We start from the raw sequence: 21,308 nt of genomic DNA, 5'->3' as shown, positions 1-21,308 counted from the left end.
CCTCTCTTCCTGCTTGCAAAAGACCCAGCCTGGATGGGACCCACACTGGGTAAGTGTTGGGTGACCTCTATGGCCAGCTCTTCACCAGCTGGGAGGGAAAGAAAGAGGCTGATGCAAAGAGGGCTGTGTAGGGAGGGGGTTGGGGGAATGGAGCTGAGGGGCAAGGCAACTATTTCCAAAGCTCTGAAGGCTGCTGCTGTGGCAAGGGAGCAGGTCTGTTTTGCATGAGCCCCGGAGGCAGACTTAGGACCAATGGAGGAAGGGAAAAGTTAGAAAAAGGCAGATACCAGGTCCCTGAAGAGCTCTAAGAGCCCAGGCCTCCTGACAGCACTGGAGGCCGGGATTCCCCCGTGTTATTCAAAATGTTCAAGCAGAGGCAGAGAGATCACTGCCTGAAGAGAGGACTCTGTGACAGGCGAGGTAGAGGAGGGGACTGGGTTGGTTGATAGGTGAAGATTCTGCCAAACCTCAAATTCTGCACTCTCTGACACAAAAGGAGCCTTTCTCTAAAAATGATCCCCATCCCTTAACTCCTGATATCTCGAGATAACTTCTTTTGGACGTTGTATCATTATCAATCGGAATCACAATCTTCAGGCCCATGTGCAGTTCAAAAACCTCTCTTTTGACCTCAGGTTCTCCACCTCTAAACAGAGAGGTCAGTGATTCCCAAGACTGGTGTGTGTCAGAAGTACGTGGGGGAGCATTTACTTAAAAAACAAAACAAAACAAAAGACTGATCCCCAAGACCATCTGCAAAGGTAGGGCCCAGAAATCGGCATTTTTAACCAGCCCTTGGGCAGCTATTAGACAGTCAGCGCCATGCTGTTTGGGGCCCCCTGCGGCTGGGCCTGATGACATCCGGTGTTCCTAATCTCCTTGGCAGTAAAACTGTGATGATCTACGGTGTGGCTTTGGATGTTCTGGGAGGCTGAGCAAGTTTACAGGCGATGACGTCTGCCAAGCATCTAAACGGCCCTGGATGGAGTGTGACTCAAGGCCCCACTCAGCCCAGGCTGGGGATGTCAGCTAGGAGTGGGCTCCAACCATCAGGTAAGATTTTACTCCTTGGGCCAAGTCCCCGAGCAGGTGCAGGCAGGTCAGGTGTGGTTACAGGAGGTGACACACAAGGCTGCTTTGCAGATCAGATTTCTGGGGACTTTTGGGGAGCACTCCACCTTATGGGCTCCAGAAATTCAATCTGGTCAGGTGATTCAGAGAAGAAGATCAAGATCAGATGAACTTATCACACTAACTAAACTCACATAACATGGAAAACTTTATGTTTTCAAGCCAGCACGTGCTCTCCCTATAAGATTATCTGTGTGGGAAGTCAAATTATAGCAGACACTTGCTGGGCAAGGAGGAGCTAGATACAGAGGACTCAGCCACATGAGCCTCATGGTCAGGGTCACTGAGCTGTGATAGCCTGTGGTCCCCAATTATATGACAGAGACAGACTTACTCAGAGGCCCCCGCTTCCCTGGAAAGTGCTGGAGACACACAGCATGTGGAGACATATGATTTTCCTTTGGGTATATTAATATTATTGATTAAGGAGAAATGTCCCTCATTTTATTAAGTTTCATTAGATTTCCAGTGTCTGCTCTTCATGCTTTTGACTGATATACAGCCTGCTTTCGATAACTTAGTTTTATAGTTGAATCTCATAGGGTCAGTTTATTTACAATTGTAGGGACATCATACTGTGATCCCTATATACTGACCCAAGCAAGCCATCAAAAAACAAATACGATTTTCTACCTTCAGTATTTCAAGAGAGGAAAGAGAGAGGTTGAAATGGAAGTGGCCAACCAATCTGCTGTGACAGAATTTGTCTTGCTGGGCCTCTCTACCCACACAGAACTAGAAAAAATATTCTTTGTGCTTATCCTATTGAGGTACCTGGTGATCCTGCTGGGCAATTGGGTCCTCATCCTTGACTGCCGCCTACACACACCCATGTGCTTCTTCCTGGGGAACCTCTCCTTCCTGGACATCTGCTACACAACCTCCTCAGTCCCTCTGGTCCTGGATGGCTTCCTCACTCCCAGGAAAACCATCTCCTTCTCAGGCTATTCTGTGCAGCTGTTTCTCTCCTTTTCCATGGGAGCCACAGAGTGTATACTCCTGGGCTTGATGGCATTTGATCGCTATGTGGCCATTTGCAATCCCCTTAGATACCCCATGGTCATGAGCAAGACTGCCTATGTGACCATGGCTGCCAGCTCCTGGGTTTCTGGTGGAGCCAACTCCTTGGTGTTGATCTCTCTTGCAGTGCAATTACCCTTCTGGGGACAATGGCAGGGAACAATGTCATCAACCACTTCACCTGTGAGATCTTGTCAGTTCTATAGTTGGCCTGTGCAGACATCTGTATCAATGTGATCAGTATGGGGGTAGCCAATGTGATCTTCCTGGGGGGGTCCCTGTTCTGTTCATATTTGTCTCCTACATCTTCATCTTCACCACCATCCTGAGGATCCACTCAGCTGAGGGCTGGAGAAAGGCCTTGTCCACCTGCTCTGCCCACCTCACTGTGGTGGTCATCTTCTGTGGGACCATCCTATTTGTATATGGGAAGCCCAAATCAAAGGACTCCCTGGGGGCAGACAAACAGAACCTTTCAGACAAGCTCATTTCCCTCTTCTATGGACTTCTGATCCCTATGCTTAACCCCATCATCTATAGTCTGAGGAACAAGCAGGTTAAGACTGGTATGAGGAACCTGGTGGCTCAGAAATGCTTCACTCAGTGATAGTGGGATATGTCTCGTGACCCACACACTCTGATTCACTTGAGGATCTCAGTGCAAAGTAATGTGAGGTGAGGGGAAAATTGAGTTTAGAGCCATGCTACTCACAGAGTAGTCCATGGACCAGCAGTGTCAGCATTACCCGGGAGCTTACTGGACCAGCAGAATCTTGGAGTCTATTCTAGACCTACTGAAATGGAATCTGCATTTTAACAAGATCTCCCTGGTGATTCATATGCATGTTAAACTTTGAGAAGAAATCAGTTAAGAGTGTGTAGTGGATGCTGTGGTGGGTGTGCTGCCCAGACCCTACCGCACTCCACTTAGGGCTGAAGTTCTTGTTACGCTAGCTGCTGGGAGTGTTGGTGGCTGACAGCATTGGCCGAGTCTCGCTTGCCCTTGGCCCAAGAGGGTTACATCACCCAAAGTCATATTCCCTTCTCAGAGGCAGCCTACTCCCAATGATTAGTCAGTGTCAATATAAAGGGCTGGTCCTCCTTGCTTCAAATGGGGACATCTCCAAAGGGCCATGCCAGCTTCAGAGCTTCCCCATGGCAGTTCATGTTCTCTCATGCCCAGTCCTGCTTCCTTCACCTCCACCCCACAGGTGTTGATCTTAAAAGCACTCCCCAGTAAATGTCCTGAGTGAAAATTTCCCCCTCAGAGTCGACTTCCTGGGAAACCCAACCTGCGACAGAGAACAACCATCAATCTTAGCACTGACGTGTGAAGTGTGTGTGTGTTACTGGTGTGTGTCCTTCCCAGTGTTTCCTGCACACTGACCCCCAAGGAAAGTAACTTGGTAAATTCCTTTTGTTCCGACAAAGAAAAATTATTCCCTAAAACAATTTGCTAAGTTAATTCCTTCATTTTCCACTTCTATAATGGATCTTAACTTATATTTACTCTACAAGTGTCTCTACTCTTAAGTGGAGAGTCAGCAGCACTGTTTCACCCTGGGCATGAGGGTCCAGCAGTCAGGTCTGTGGGGTTTTCTCCAGGGACAGAGATCTTTCAGGTCTGGAAAACCTGTTGGCTCTTAACTACAAAACTATAAAACAAAACAAAAATCCCTAAAAAAACCCTTAATACAGGTTTCTCCTGCTACCCAAAGTACAGTGTTCTATGAGTCCTTTTGTAAGCCGAAATGACGTAAAGTGAAGAAGCAATGACCATTAATTTATACGGGAAAAATTTTTGAGCATTCCCAGACCCAAAAAATAACCTGCTGAATCATACCAAATAACATATAAAGCCTAAATTAACCCTAACGTATAGTAAAAGCAGGATTGATATGATAAATACACAGCCTATATAAAGTAGAGATATTGTATGTACAGTATAGTGTCACTTACCAGAATCGGGAAGACAGCGAGCACGCTGGAAGGCTGAGAGTTGGTGGTGGTGGGGGTGGTGTTGGGGTCTTAGGCTGTCATTGGAAGTTGGGGTGGTGGGAAGTACAGGAGACTGGGGTGTTGGAGGGGGAGGAAGAGGGTCATCATTAACATCGCATTCTCGTCTGAATCCATCAAGGCAGGCAGGTCACTAACATCTACCCCTTCTTCTGTGTCTGCCTGCCTTGATGTCGAAGGTCAAGTTTCCTTGTCTGCTGTGGCTGCCGTGCCTGAGATGGAAACCTTGATATACAACAGTAGACTTGACTGCTTAGCCTCTCTAACAGCTCATTGCAAAACAAATGCTGAACGCTATTTTCCCAAAAGCAAAAATTCTCTGGATTTCTTTCAGTTAGCGAAAACAGGTACTAACGTAGGACTTTCATAAAAGTGAAGTGGTGTAAAGGAAACTTTCAGATAGTGGGGGAAACCTGTAGTTGTTTATTTATATGCCTACAAAATGGAACAGTATGTCAATCTCGGTAATGGATAAATTTTCGTATTCATGCATCATTTTTTAAAACAATCTGCAGTAAGGTACTTTCACTTTGCAAGAACTTCTGAGTTTTCGTGCTAATTGTTGAGAAATCATAGATTTATAAATTGAGTCACTTGTAAGCCAAAGAATTTTAATAACAGAAGAAGAAAAATCATTTCAAATTTACCACAAAATTATACTTAAAGTGGGATGTAGGTGCATTTTGACGTGATGTGGGGTAGAACCTCCAAAAGTAAGAGTTCCTAGGCCTCGGACAGCCTAGAGATGGACCTGATAGTACAGATATATTTGTCTGCAGTACCTAGAAAAGTAACCTGTTATTGAGTAACACGTGCTCAATAAGACACTCAACTGTCTCTCCCCAATCACTTTTCAACTTTCTCTTAGCCAGCTCCTGCCCTTGTGCTCAGAGAGATGTGGCCTGTGTGGCTGGTAGACTTCTACAGAGGGTCTAAGTAAGGGCTGGGATGGGTGAGACTTCCCTAAGAGAAAATCCAAAGCATGCCAGTTTAGCCTGAAGCCTGAGGTGGTCTGTAGGCTGATTTATTTGCAGGTATTGAACCACCCCTGCATCCCTGGAATAAATCCCTCTTGATCACAGTGTATGATCTTTTTTAATGTACTGCTGTAGTCAGTTTGTCAATATTTTCTTGAGGATTTTCACATCTATGTTAATCAGTAATATTGGCCTGTCGTTTTCCTTCTTTGTGTTGTCCTTGTCTGGCTTTGGTATCAGAGGTAGAATGTGTTAGTAAGTGTTCTGTCTTCCTCAATTTTGGGGAATAGTTTAAGAAAGATAGGTAATAAATCTTTGAATCTTTGGTAGAATTCCCCAGAGAAGCAGTGTGGTCCTGGACTTTCATTTTTTGGTAGGTTTTTGATTACTGTTTCAATGTCTTTACTTGTTATGGCTCTATTCAGATTCTCTATTTCTTCTTGATTCAGTTTTGGGAAGTTGTAGGAGTCTAAGAATTTATCCATTTCTTCTAGATTGTCCAATTCATTGGCATGTAGTTTTTCATGGTATTCTCTTATAATCCTTTGTATTTTGTGGTATCCATTGTAATTTCTCCTCTTTTATTTCTAATTTTATTTATTTGTGCCTTCTCTTTTTTCCTTCGTGAATCTGGCTGAGGGTTTGTCAATTTTGTTTGTCTCTTCAAAGAACCAGCTCTTTGTTTCATTGATCCTTTCTACTGCCTTTTTTGTTTCAATTGCATTTATTTCTGCTCTAAGTTTTATTATTTCTCTCCTTCTGCTGACTTTGGGCTTTGTTTGTTCTTCTTTTTATAATTCTGTTAGGTGTAGTTTAAGATTGCTTATTTGAGAGGTTAAGGTGGGCCTATATTGCTATGAATTTCCCTCTTAGGACCACTTTTGCTGCATCCCATATGAGTTGATATGGTATGTTTTCATTTTTATTTGTCTCTAGATATTTTCTGATTTCTCCTTTAATTTCTTCAATGATCCATTTCTTGTTCAGTAGCATGTTGATTAGTCTCCACAGCTTTGAACATTTCCCAGCTTTTTTCTTCTAATTAATTTTCACTTTCATAGCATTGTGATCAGAAAAGATGCTTGATGTGATTTCAAGATTCTTAAATTTATTGAGACTTGCCTTGTTTCCCAACATATGGTCTATCCTTGAGAATGTTCCATGTGCACTTGAGAAGAATGTATATTCTGCTATTTTTTGATGGAGTATTCTCTATATTTCTATTAAGTCCGACTGGTCTAGCTTTTCATTTAATTCCACTATTTCCTTGTTGTCTTTCTGTCTGATCTATCCATTGATGTGAGTGGAGTGTTGAGGTCCCCTGCTATTATTGTGTTGTTGTTAATCTCTCCTTTTAGGTTTGTTAATAGTTGCCTTATGTACTTTAGGGTTCCTGTGTTGGGTGCATAGATATTTATAAGTGTTATGTCTTCTTGGTAGAGTGTCCCTTTGATCATTATATGCCCCTCTTTGTCTCTCTTCACTCATCTTATCCTGAAGTCTACTTTGTCTGCTATAGATGTTGCAACACCTACTTTCTTTTGTTTGCCATTAGCTTGGGGTATTGTCTTCCATCCTTTCCCTCTGGGCCTGTGTTTGTCACTGGAGCTGAGATGTTTGCTGGAGGCAGAATCTTGTTGGGTCTAGTTTTAATCCTTCCTGCCACTCTGTATCTTTTTATTGGAGAAGTCAATCCATTTACATTTAGAGTGGTTATTGATATATGAGGACTTAATGCTACCATCTTATCACTCATTTTTCTGGTTCTTCTGCATTTCCTTGCTTTCTCGTCCCATGTATTTTGCACTACCAATTTGGCTAGGTAGTTGTCTATGATGATTTTCTTAGTTTTCTCCTTATTCATCATTTTTGTCTCTGTTATAATTATTTGTTTAATGGTTAACATTAGGTTTGTACAAAAAATCTCATAGATGAGATAGTCCATTTTTTGATAGCCTCTTATTTCCTTAGACTAAGCCAATTCCATCCCTTACCTCTTCCCCTTCTAAGTTATTATTGTCCCAATGTATTCTATCTTGTGTTGTGTTTGTGGTTAAAATGAGGAGATTATATTTATTTTTGGTGTTTTCCTTCCCTTTATCTTTAATGTTATAATTGTTTGCTAATCTGTTCTGATAGGAGCTTCAATTTTCTGATTTTGCCTACCTATTTATCTCCTTGCTCAGGGCTGTGTAACCCCTTTCTTTTTCTTTTTTTTCAGGTACAAGGATTTCTTGTTGGGGGGGGTTGTCTTATGGCAATGAACTCCCTTAGCTTTTGTTTATCTGGGATAGTTTTTATTCCCTCATCATAACTGAAGGATATTTTCCTTGGATAGAGTATTCTTGGCTGAATGTTTTTGTCTTTCAGAAGTTTGAATGTATCATTCCACTCTCTCTTAGCCTGTAAGGGTTCTGCCAAGAAATCTGCTGAAAGCCTGACAGGGGATCCTTTGCAAGTTATTTTCTTCTGCCTTGCTGCCTTTAGTATTTTTTCTTTGTCATTGACTTTTGCCAGCTTTACTACTATATCCCTTGGAGAAGGTTTTTTTATATTGACATAGTTAGGAGATCTATTGGCTTACTTCACTTTTATTTCACTTCCTTCCCCAGGTTTGGGAAGTTGTCAACTATTATTTCTTTGAACAAGTTTTCTGCTCCATTCTCCTTCTCTTCTCCCTCTGTAATACCTATAATCCTTATGTCGCATTTCCTAATTGAATTGGATATTTCTTGAAGACATTCTTCATTTGTTTTTGGTCTTAGTTCTCTCTACTCCTCCATCTGAAGCATTTCTATATTTTTGTCCTCAAGACTGCTGATTTATCCCTCCATAATATCAGCTCTATTGTCCAGGGAGTCTAGATTTTTCTTTGACTCATTCATTGTGTTTTTCATCTCCAAAATTTATTTGTTTTGATGAGGAAGATTGGCCCTGAGCTAACATCTGTGCCAATCTTCCTCTATTTTATATGTGGAATGCTGCCATATCATGGCTTGATAAGTGGTGTCTAGGACTGTGCCCAGGATCCAAACCTGTGAATCCTGGGCTGCAGAAGCAAAGTGTGCAAACTTAACCACTATGCCGCCAGGTTGGCCCCATCATCTCCAACATTTCTGATTGGTTCTTCTTTATAGTATCAATCTCTCTTGTGAAGAAATTCCTGATTTAGTTGAACTGTCTGTCTGTATTTTTGTAACTCATTGAGTTTTTTTATGATAGCTATTTTGAATTCTCTGTCATTTAGAATATAAACTTCTGTGACTTCAGGATTGGTTTCTGGGTACTTGTCATTTTCCTTCTCGTCTAGAGATTTAATATATTTTTTCATACTACTTGATGACATGAATTTATGCCTTTGCATAGTGAAAATATCTGGTTGCAGCTTCCACCTGCCACCAATGTTTGGGGGTTAGGAGATGTGTATTCTGAGCCCACTGTGATCTGCGGCTTTCTCACTCTGGCCACTGGCTGCTTTTCTATCTGTGTGGTGCTCTGGCTGATGGTTGAACTGGAGTACTGGGCAGGGGGAGGGGCACTATCTTTTGCCTGCATGATCCCAGAGGGTGTTCTTGCTTAGCCCTCGCTATCTGCTCCCATGGATTGCTAGCTTGATGAAGACACCCTTGTGATAGCTTAGTTACCTCTGTGTGGGACTTTCCTACAGGCTGTGAGGGAACTCAGAGAGCAATGGTGTGTCCACGGAGGACACCCTCTCCCTCATTTCCTCTCAGAGCTGTGCACAGTCCTAGGGTCACTGCTGTTTGGGAGGGAGAGAAGAATCCCCTTATCTCCTTCCACTTCCTAGGGGTGGCCAGCACCTCCAACTTCAGACATATGGCTGCATGGGTCTCTCAGACATCTTTTGTGTTGTGTGAATGTCCTCTGTCGGTATATGAATGCTCTTTTCATTGTTTCTTAGAGGAGACAGTCTAAGGGGAGAGCTCACTGTGCCGTGATGCTGACATCACTCCTGATTTCGTCTTTTTTATGACTGAGTAGTATTCCATTGTGTATATATACCACAGCTTCATTATCTATTCGTCCCTTGATGGACATCTAAGTTGCTTCCAAATTTTTGCTGTTGTGAATAATGCCCCAATGAACATAGGGATGCATAAGTCTTTATATGCTTGTGTTTTCATGTTCTTTGGATAAATACTCAGGAGAACAATAGCTGGATCATATGGTAGTTCCATTCTTAGTTTTTTGAGGAATCTCCATACTGTTTTCTATAGTGGCTGCACCAGTTTGCACTCCCACCAGCAGTGTACAGGGTTCCCTTTTCTCCACATCCTCTCCAGCACTCGTTATTTCTTGTGTTGTTAAGTATAGCCATTCTGACAGGCATGAGGTGATATCTCATTGTACTTTTGATTTGCATTTCCATAATAATTAGTTAATTAGTGATGTTGAACATCTTTTCATATGCCTCTTGGCCATGTGTATATCTTCTTTGGGAAAAAGTTCAGATCTTTTGCCCATTTTTAATTGGTTTATTAGTTTTCTTGTTGTTAAGATGTATGAGTTCTTTATATATTTTGGATATTAACCACTTATCAGATATGTGGTTTGCAAATATCTTCTCCCAATTGTTAGGTTGTCTTTCGTTTTGTTGATATTTTTCCTTTGAGGTGCAGAAGGTTTCTAGTTTGATGCAGTCCCATTTGTTTATTTTTTCTATTGTTTCCCTTGCGCTGTCAAACATGGTACTTGAAAATATGTTGCTAAGACCAATGTCAAAGAGCTTACTGCCTATGATTTCAGGTCTTACATTCAAGTCTTTAATCTAGTTTGAGTTAAGTTTTGTGTATGGTGTAAGATAATGGTCTACATTCACTCTTTTGCATGTGGCTCTCCAGTTTTCCGCAACACCATTTATTGAAGAGACTTTGCATTCTCCATTGTATGTTCTTGGCTCCCTTGTTGAAAATTAGCTGTCCATAGATATGTGGGTTTATTTCTGGGCTCTCTATGCTGTTTCATTGATTTGTTTGTCTGTTTTTGTGCCAGTACCATGCTGTTTTGATTACTATAGGTTTGTAATATATTTTGAAATCAGGGATTGTGATACCTCCAAGTTGGTTCTTTTTTGTCAGGATTCCTTTGGTGTTTTAGGATCTTTTGTTGTTCCATATAAATTTTAGGATTCTTTGTTCTATTTCTGTGAAAAATGTCATTGGAACTTTGATAGAAATTGTGTTGAATCAGCAGATTGCTTTAGGAAGTATGGACATTTTAACTTTGTTAATCCTTCCAATCTGAGAGCACAGAATATCTTTCCATTTCTTTGTGTCTTTTTCAATTTTTTCAGCAGTGCTTTAAAGTTTTCAGTTTACAGGTCTTTCACCTCTTTGGTTAAATTTACTCCTAGATAGTTTATCCTTTTTGTTGCAATTGTAAATAGGATTGTATTCCTAATTTCTCTTTCTGCTACTTCCTTGTTAGTGCATAGAAATGCAACTGATTTTTTTTTATTAATGTTATGATAGATTACAACCTTGTGAGATTTCAGTTGTACATTTTTGTTAGTCATGTTGTGGGTACACTACTTCCCCCTTTGCCCAAAGGGGGAAATGCAACTGATTTTTGTATGTTGGTTTTGTATTCTGCAACTTTACCATATTCATTTATTATTTCTAAAAGTTTTTTAGTGGATTCTTTAGGGTTTTCCATATATAAAATCATGTCATCTGCAAATAGTGGCAGTTTCATCTCTTCCTTTCCAATCTGGATCCCTTTTATTTCTTTTCCTTTCCTAATTGCTCTGGCTGGGACTGCCAATGCTATGTTAAATAAGAGTAATGAAAGTGGACATCTTTTTCTGGTTCCTGTTCTTAGAGGCATAGCTTTTAGTTTTTCTCTCAAGAGTATGATATTAGCTGTTGGTTTGTCATATATGGCCTTTATTATGTTGAAATAATTTCCTTCTATACCCATTTTATCCAGAATTTTTATCTTAAATGGATGCTGCATCTTGTCAAATGCTTCCTCTGCATCTATTAAGATGATCATGTGGTTCTTATTCCTCATTTTGTCAATGTGGTGTATCATGTTGATTGATTTGCAGATATTGCACTACACCTGCATCCATGGAATAAATCCAACTTGATCACAGTGTATGATTTTTTTAATGTACTTGATTTGCTAGTATTTTGTTGAGGATTTTTGCGTTGATGTTCATCAGTGATATTGGCCTGTAATTTTCTTTATTTGTGTTGTCCTTGTCTGGTTTCAGAGTAATGTTGGCCTCATAGAGTGAGTTAGGAAGATTCCCTTCCTCCTCAGTTTTTTGAAAAAGTTTGAGAAGGGTAGATATTAAGTCTTCTTTGAACGTTTGGTAGAATTCACCAGGGAAGCTGTTTGGTCACAGACTTTTATTTTTATTTTTTGTGAGGATGATTGTCCCTGGGCTAACATCTGTTGCCAATCTTCCTCTTTTTGCTTGAGGAAGATTGTCTCTGAGCTAATATCTGTACCAATCTTCCTCTATTATCTGTGGGATGCTGCCACACCATGGCTTGATGAGGAGAGCTAGGTCTGTGCCCAGGATCCAAACCTGTGAACCCCAGGCTGCCGAAGCAGAGCCTGAGAACTTAACCACTATGCCACTGGGCTGGCCCCATGGACTTTTATTTCTTGAGAGGTTTTTGATTACTGTTTTGACCTCCTTATTGGTGATTGGTGTATTCAAATTCTCTATTTCTTCTTGATTCAGTTTTGGAAGGTTGTATGATTCTAAGAGTTTATCCATTTCTTCTAGAGTATCCAACTTGATATATAGCTTTTCATAGTAGTCTCTTATAATCTTTTGTATTTCTGATGTGTCCATTGTAATTTCTCCTCTTTCATTTCTGATTGCATTTAATTGAGTCTACTCTCTTTTTTTGTTAGTGAGTCTAGCCAAAGGCTTGTCAATTTTGATTCTTTTCAAAGAACAAGCTCTTTGCTTCATTGATTTTTTCTATTGTCTTTTTAGTCTCTGTTTCATTTTTTTCTGCTCTGATTTTTATTATTTCCTTCCTTCTACTGATTTTGAGCTTTGTTTGTTCTTCTTTTTCTAGTTATTTTAGGTGCACTGTTAGATTGTTTGTTTGAGATTTTTCTTGTATAGGCCTAATAAGGCCTGTATAGTTATAAACTTCCATCTTAGAACCACTTTTGATGTACCCCATAAATTTTGGCATGTTGCATTTTCATTTGTCTCCAGGTATTCTTTGACTTCTCCTTTGATTTCTTTGTTGATCCCATTGTTTTTCAGTAGCATTTTGTTTAATATCCACCTATTTGTAGCTTTTCCAATTTTATTCCTGTAGTTGATTTCTAATATCATACCTTTGTGGTCAGTAAAGATGCTCTGGTATTATTTCAATCTTCTTACATTTATTGAGACTTGTTTTGTCACCTAATATGTGATCTAGCCTGGAGAATGTTTCATGTGGATTTGAAAAGAATGTGTATTCTGTGAATTTTTGAATGGAATGTTCTGTATATGTCTACTAAGCCCATCTGGTCTAATGTGTCATTTAAGTCAATGTTTCCTTATTGATCTTCCATTTGGATGATCTATCCATTAGCTTAAGTGGAATGTTAAAGTTCCCTACTATTATTGTATTACTGTGCATTACACCTTTTATGTCTGTTAAGAATTGCTTTATAGATGTAGGGGGTTCCTATTTTGGGTGCATAGATAGTCACAAGTGTTATATCTTCTTGTTGTATTGTTCCCTTTATCATTATGTAGTGCTCTTCTTTATCTCTGGTTACAGTTTGTTTTAAAGTCTATTTTTTATGACATAAGTATGGCTACCTCAGCTTTCTTTTCATTGCCATTTGCATGGAGTATCTTTTTTCATCCCTTCACTTTCAGTTTGTGAGTTTCTTTAGGTCTGAAGTACATCTCTTGTATGCAGCATAAATATGGGTCTTGTCTTGTTTTTTTAAATCCAATCAGCTATCCTATGTCTTTTGATTGGAGTCAAAGGGTAAATCTAATTATAATTTCTGGAAGCATCTCATTGTAATTCTCACATACTGATACCTATAATATGTGTTTGTGATACTCAGTTTTCCTGAGGGTAGGAGAGAGAATTTAAAATGGAAGTGGTCAACCAATCCATTGTGGCAGGATTTGTCTTGCTGGGGCTGTTAGATCAGCCAAAGCTAGAGATAACATTCTTTGTGCTCATCCTGTTTATGTACCTTGTTGTCCTACTGGGCCACAGGGTCCTCATCCTGGTGACTGTCCTTGACTCCAACTTGCACATGCCCATGTACTTCTTCCTGGGGCACCTCTTCTTCCTGGAGATCTGCTACACAACCTTTTACATCCCTCTCATCCTGTGTGACTTCCTCACTCCCGGGAAAACCATCTCCTTCTCAAGTTGTGCCATGTAGATGTTTCTCTGCTTTGCCATAGAATCTGTGCTTATGGGAATGATGACATTTGATTGCTACATTGCCATCTATAACCTGTTTGGATACCCCATGGTCATGAGCAAGGCTGCCTATGTGCCCATGGCTGCCAGCTCCTGGGTCGCTGGTGGAGCCAACTCCTTGGTGTAGATCTCTCTTGAAGTGCAATTACCCTTCTGGGGCTGATGCCATCAACCACTTCACCTGTGAGATCCTGGCTGTCCTAAAGTTGGCCTGTGCTGACATCTCGATCAATGTGATCAGTATGGGAGTGGCCAATGTGAAATTCCTGGGGGTCCTAGTTCTGTTCATCTTTGCCTCCTACATGTTCAACCTCACCACCATCCTAAGGATCACCACAGCTGAGCGCTGGTGGAAGGCTTTCTCCAACTGCTTTACCCACATCATTGTGATGGTCATCTTCTACAGAACCATCCTATTCACTTATGCAGAGCCCAAGTCAAAGGACCCCCTGGGGGCAGATGAGCAGGATGTTTAAGACAAACTCATTTCCATCTGTTATGGAGTACTGACCCTCATGCTCAAACCCATCATCTACAGCCTCAGGACAAGGATGTGAAGGTCATTGTGAAGAACCTTGTGACTCAGAAATGCTCCTCCCAGTGATAGTGGGAAGAAGCAGTTTATCTTGTGGTTCTGTGCACACAGGGGATCCCCTAGGAAATGACCACTTGGTAAGCACAGACTTGCTCAATGGTCCCACAGATTAGTTTCATCACAAAACTGCCCAAACCATGCACTTCAGGATGGGCCTTCCTGAGTGTATGACAATGGAGCATCACATCTTTAGAATGAAGAGGGGGTTGTGTTAAATTACCTGGAAGTAAGGATAAGTGACTACTAAAGTTTATTTTTATTGTGAAAAAATAAATAATAAAAATTAAAACTTTGTAAAAATATATACTCTTTTCTTTGTTCATGTGCAAACCATCACCCATTTGTATGTGCCAATTATGTTATTTTCTGCTCTACTGTGCAATGGGGAGCACAGCAGCAGGGAAAAGTCACTTCTTAATTGGTGTCCAAACTGAAAACCAATGTACCATTTTGGAAAATTACCAACACGAAGACATCCCAAATGATACCATTTAACCTATCTTTGACTGTAAGAGTGCAGTGTTTCCTGCTTAATTATTGCCTGCTTAACATCCTTGAGCCAATTTTGGGAAACTCCTTCTCTCACTGTACATAAAGCACGTCTATTCTTACCCTAATTTGCAGAGGAGGAGTTTATGTCAACACTAATCAAACTTCAGATATTGTAAAGCAAGAGTAAAATTTGTAGCAGTATCCATTTAATTATTACTACAATGTAGACTTTATGCTCTGAGTTCCTTCCTTTTCCTGGAACCAATGTTTGCAACCATCCAAGCCCCAATTGTCAAACTCAGTTTCCTTTGTCTCTTCAGGACTTGGATTGGACACTGGCACCAATTGCTAAAAATCTACTTGTAATTACCCTTGTGGTTAAGAGCATGGACTTTGGAGCCAGATTGACCTGGAGGTGATTCTGTCTGAGTAACATCAGGCACGTTAGAAAAATTACTTAATCTTGACGACTCTTGGTTTCCTAATTTGTAAAATGGAGATAATTAAACCAACCCTATGGAGTTGTTGTGGACATTAAATTAAATGAGGCATGCATATATATATAAAAAATGCACAGTAGCCAGCAAATAATCACCTCCCAATTAGTAAATGAACATTTTTATTATTAATGAAACATGTTAAATAACTACTCTGAGGAAACCTTATGACACTTGAAGGCAGAGTTCAATATCACACTTAACTGAATCAATGCAGATTTTGTAGTTCAGTACCTTTTTAGTTAGCTTTCTAGCTTATGATCCAACAATCTCATTTCTCTGGGAATTTTCCCCAGTCATTCCTCTTCTATATCCACAAAGATGAAGGACTCATGTTTGTGCTGTGTGACCCTGACTCTACCTAGACCAAACAAATTCTTTCTGCTAGGTTTTCGAGATTGTCACTAATACACAGGGAGTGTTACTGGATCCATAACACGCAAACTTGGAAGCTATGGGGTAATTGTGTTAGATCCTGTGAACTGGGAGGTAATAAGAAACCAAATCTGCAGAGAGAAAACAAAAAAGTAGCCAAAGATCAAAAATGAGAGATGAAGAGTGAAGTCAGCATCATGGTGGAGTGAGCTCTCCTGGTGAACTCTCCCCTCCATGATACAATGAAAAAGACATTCATATTCCAACAGAGAACAGCCACACAACACAAAAGACGTCTGAGACACCCACGCAGCCATACTTAGGAAGGTCGAGAGGCTGGATCCCCCCCTCGGAGGAGGTGGAACGTGGTAAGAGAAAGCTTTACTCCTCTCCAAATGACTGTGATCCCAGGATTGCACGTGCCCTCTGAGAGGGAAGGAAGGGGGAGGTGGTGTCCCCTCACAGGAACATAAAAGATCCCTGAGGTCCCTCCCAGCCTAGATGAAAGCCCACTGATGTGAAAGCTATCACGGGGGTAACTCCATCAAGCCAAGACCCCACAGGAGCAGAGAGTGAGGGCAGAACATGCAGAAGAAAGTGCACCTCTCCCCACCTCCCCAGTGCCTGGCTTCAGCACCTGGGATCCTGGCAGAACACAGAGGGCTCAGAATACGCAGCTCTGAGCTGACCCTCACCCAGTGATGATAGGTGGTAACAGTGACCAAATAATCACAATGTGAAAGAACAGAGCCATGCCCTCTAGCAGTATCAAAAATTATATTAAATCTCCAGACCTGAAGGAAAAAGACAAGTACCCAAAAATCAATCCTGAGGACACAAAAATATGTAATCTAAATGGCAGATAGTTCAAAACAGCTATCATCAAAAAGAGAATGTATAGAAACAATTCAACGAGTTCAGGAGCTACTTCACAAGAGACTGAAACTATAAAGAAGAACTAATAGAAATAATGGACATGAAAGACATAACAGATGAGATAAAACAAAATATGGATTCCCTGAACACTCAAGTGGATATCATTGAGAAGCAAATCAGCATAATTGAGTGTAGACATATTGAAACACTCCAGATAGAGTAGGAGAGAGAACTAAGACTAAAAAGAAATGAAGAAAGTCTCCAAGAAATATCCAACTCAATTAGGAAATGCAACATAAGAATTATACATATTCAAGAGGGAGAAGAGAAGGGGAATGGAGCAGAAAGCTTGCTCAAAGAAGTAATAGAGGAGAACTTCCCAAACTTGGTGAAGAAGATGGAAACCCATGTGAAAGAGGCTACAGACATCCTAAATATGTCAATGTAAAAAGACCTGGGACAAGGCATATAGTAGTCAAACTGGCAAACAAAGTCAATGACAAAGAACAAAATACTAGGGGCAGTGAGGCAGAAGAAAATAACCTACAAAGGAATCGATATCAGGCTTTGAGCAGATTTCTCAGCAAAAAACTTACAGGCTAGGAGAGACTGGAATAATATATTCAAATTTTTGATAGTCAGAATCTTTCAGCCAAGAATACTCTATCCAAAAATATGCCTCAGATATGATGGAGAAATAAAAATTTCCCCAGATAAACAAAAGCTAAGACAGTTCATAGCCACAAGACCCTCCCTACGAGAAATACTCAAGAAGGCCCTCATCCTTGAAAAACAGAAAATGGAGAAAGGGGTTACAAAGCCCAGAGTAAGGAGACAAATAGGTAGACAAAATCAGAAAATTGTAGCTGTACATCAGAACAAGCTGGCAAATATCCAAGTATAACACTAAAGATAAAGGGAATGAAAACACCAAAAACAAAGATAATCTTCTCATTTTAACCACAAACTCACAACACAAGATGGAATAAGATGTGACAAAAACAACATAGGAGGGGAAGAAGTAGGGGACTGAAACAGTTTAGTCTGAGGAAAAAAGAGGCCATCAGAAACTGGACTATCTTACATATGAGATCTTGCATACCAATTTCATGGTAACCATTAAACAAAAAAGCAGAACAGAGACACAAATAATAAATAAGGAGAAAACTAACAAACTCAACAAACTATATAATGCAATTGGTAGACTGAAATACGTGGGACAAGAAACAAAGGAAATGCAGCAGAACCGGAAAACGAGTGATAAAATGGCAGCAATAAGCCCTCATATATTGATAATAACTGTAAATGTAAATGGATTGAATTCTCCAATAAAAAGACACAGAATGGTGAGATGGATTAAAGAACAAGACCCAAGAATATGCTGCCTCCAGGAAAAACATCTCAACTCCAATGACAAGCACAGGCTCCAGAGTGAAGGGATGGAAGATGATACTCCAAGCTAAGGGCAAACAAAAGAAAGTAGGTGTTGCAATACCTATAGCAGACAAAGTAGACTTCAGGATAAGACAAGTAAAGAGAGACAAAGAGGGGCAGTATATAATGATCAAAGGGACACTCCATGAAGAAGACATAACATTTATAAATATCAGTGCACCCAACACAGGAGCACCCAAGTACATAAAGCAACTATTAAGAAACTCATAATGAGAGAATAACAACACCACCATAATATTAGGAGACCTCAACACTCCACTTACACCAATGGATAGACCATCCAGACAGAAAGACAACAAGGAAATAGTAGAATTAAATGAAAAACTAGACCAGTTTGATTTAAATCTATATATAGAACACTCAATCCAAAAACAGCAGAATACACATTCTTCTCAAGTCCACAGGAAACATTCTCAAGGATAGACCATATGTTGGGAAACAAGGCAAACCTCAAAAAAATTTAAGATGATTGAAATAATGACAAGCATCTTTTCTGATCACAATGCTATGAAGCTAGAAATTAATTACAAGAGAAAGGACAAAGACGTAGAAACTAAACAAAATGCTATTGAACAAACAATGGAACATTGAAGAAATTAAAGGAGAAAAAAAATATCTGGAGACAAATGAAAATGAAACATACCAAACCAACTCATAAGGGATGCAACAAAAGCGGTTCTAAGAAGGAAAGTCATCACAATACAGGTTCACCTGAACAAACAAGAAAAATCCCAAATAAGCAATCTCAAACTACACCTAACCGAATTAGAAAAATAGGAACAAAGCCCAAATTCAGCAGAACGAGAGAAATAATAAAAATCAGAGCAGAAATAAGTGGAATTGAAGCAAAAAGGCAGCAGAAAGGATAAATGAAACAAAAAACTGGTTCTTGAGAAGATTTAAAAAATTGACAAACTCCTAGCCATACTTACAAAGAGAAAAAGAGAGAAAATTCTGATAAATAAAATTAGAAATGAAAGAGGAGAAATTACAAGGACGCAACAGAAATACAAAGGATTATAAGAGCATACTAGGGAAAGCTATATGCCAACAAAATGAACAATCTAGAAGAAATGGATAAATTCTTAGACTCTTACCACCTCCCAAAGCTGAATCAATAAGAGAGAATCTGAATGGACAAAGCACAAGTAAAGAGATCGAAACACTAATCAAAAACATCCCCAAAAGTAAAAGCCCAGGACCAGACAGCTTCCCTGGAGAATTCTACCAAACTTTCAAAGAAAGATTTAATACCTATCCTTCTCAAGCTATTCCAAAAAATTAGGAAAGGTGGAACACTACCTACCACATTTTACGAGGCCAACAACACTCTGATACCAAAGCCTGACAAGGACAGCACAAAAAAGGAGAACTACAGGCCAATACTGCTGATGAACAAGCATGCAAAAATCCTGAAAAAAATGTTGGCGACCCGAATACGGCAATACATCAAAAACATCATACATCATGATCAAGCAGGATTTATACTAGGGACACAGGGATGGTTCCACATCTGCAAATCAATCAACGTGATACACCACATTAACAAAATGAGGAATAAAACCCCATGATAATCTCAATAGACACAGAGAAAGCTTTTGAAAAGATCCAAGAGCCATTTATGATTTAAAAAAATCTCTTAACAAAATGGGGAAAGAAGGAAATTACCTCAACATAATAAAGGCCATATATGACAAACCCACAGCCAACATCATACTCAATGGGGAAAAACTGAACACCATCTCTCTGGGAACAGGAACAAGACAAGGGTGCCCACCATCACCATTCTTATCCAACATAGTACTGAAGGTTTTGGCCAGAGCAATTCTCTTGCCAGAGCAAGAGAAAGGAATAAAAGGAATCCAAATAGGAAATGAAGAAGTGAAGCTTTCACTGTTTGCAGACGACATGATCTTATATAGAGAGAACCCTAAGGAGTCCACTGGAAAACTATTAGAAATAATCAACAACTACAGTAAAGCTGCAGGATACAAAATTAACTTATAAAAATCAGTTGCATTTCTATACTCCAATAACGTACTAACAGAAAGGGAACTCAAGAATACAATTCCATTTACAATCGCAACAAAAATAATAGAATATCTAGGAATAAATATAACCAAGGAGGTGAAGGACTTACATAATGAAAACTATAAAATATTATTGAAAGAAGTAGATGACAAAATAAAGAAATGGAAAGATATTCCATGCACGTGAATCAGAAGAATAAACGTAGTTAAAATGTCCATACTACCCAAAGCAATCTACAGATTCAATGCAATCCCAATCAGAATCTCAATGACATTCTTCATGGAAATAAAACAAAGAATCCTAAAATTCATATGGGGCAACCAAAGACCCCGAATTGCTGAAGTAATCTTGAGAAGAAAGAACAAAGCGGGAGACATCACAATCCCTGACTTCAAAATGTACTACAAAGCCATAGTAATCAAACAGCATGGTTTTGGTACAAAAACAGGCACACAGATCAATTGAACAGAACTGAAAGCCCAGAAATAAAACTGCACATCTACAGACAGCTAATCTTCAACAAAGGTGCCAAGAACATAAAATGGAGAAAAGATAGTCTCTTCAACAAATGGTTTTGGGAAATCTGGACAACCACTTGTGAAAGAATGAAAGCAGACCATTATCTCACACCATACACAAAAATAAACTCAAAATGGATCAAAGACTTGAAGATAAGTTCTGAAACCATAAAACTTCTGGAAGAAAATGTAGGTGGTACACTCTTTGACATCGAACTTAAAAGGATCTTTTCAAATACCGTGTCTTCTCAGAAAAGGGAAACAAAAGAAAAAATAAACAAGTGGGACTTCATCAGACTAAAAACCTTCTGCAAGGCAAAAGAAACTTGGATCAAAACAAAAAGACAACCCACGAATTAGGAGAAAATATTTGCAAATCATATATCCGATAGGGGTTAATCTTCATAACATGTAAAGAACTCACACAACTGAACAACAAAAAAGCAAACAGCTCGATCAAAAAATGGGCAGAGGATACGAACAGACATTTTTCCAAGAAGATATACAGATGGCCAACTGGGACATGAAAAGATGTTCAACATCACTAATAATCAGGGAAATGAAAATCAAAACTACACTAAGATACCACCGTACACTTGTTAAAATGGCTGTAGTCAGTAAAACTAAAAATAGCAAATGTTGGAGAGGATATGGAGAGAGGGGAACCCTCATACACTGCTGGTGCGAATGCAAACTGGTGCAGCCACTATGGAGAACAGTATGGAGATTCCTCAAAAAGCTAAAAAGAAAAAAATACCATATGACCCAGCTATCCCATTACTGGGTATCTACCCAAACAACTTGAAATCAATAATCCAAAGTGACCTGTGTACCCCTATGTTCACTGCAGCACTATTCACAATAGCCACGACATGGAAGCAATCCAA

At 39.8% G+C, this 21,308-nt stretch overlaps 2 pseudogenes; both read left to right on the top strand.

Annotated features, from left to right (window-relative positions):
- Window positions 1-1,800: 1,800 nt before the first annotated feature.
- On the top strand, window positions 1,801-2,758 carry LOC124250660 (olfactory receptor 13C7-like; annotated as a pseudogene).
- Window positions 2,759-13,241: 10,483 nt separating this feature from the next.
- On the top strand, window positions 13,242-14,186 carry LOC124228694 (olfactory receptor 13C7-like; annotated as a pseudogene).
- The last annotated feature ends 7,122 nt before the right edge of the window (window positions 14,187-21,308 follow it).

This window comes from Equus quagga, chromosome 1 (genome assembly GCF_021613505.1).
Source record: "Equus quagga isolate Etosha38 chromosome 1, UCLA_HA_Equagga_1.0, whole genome shotgun sequence".
NCBI lineage: Eukaryota > Metazoa > Chordata > Mammalia > Perissodactyla > Equidae > Equus > Equus quagga.
The sequence above is the reverse complement of the archived record's forward strand: the minus strand, read 5'-3'. Positions and strand labels throughout refer to the sequence as shown.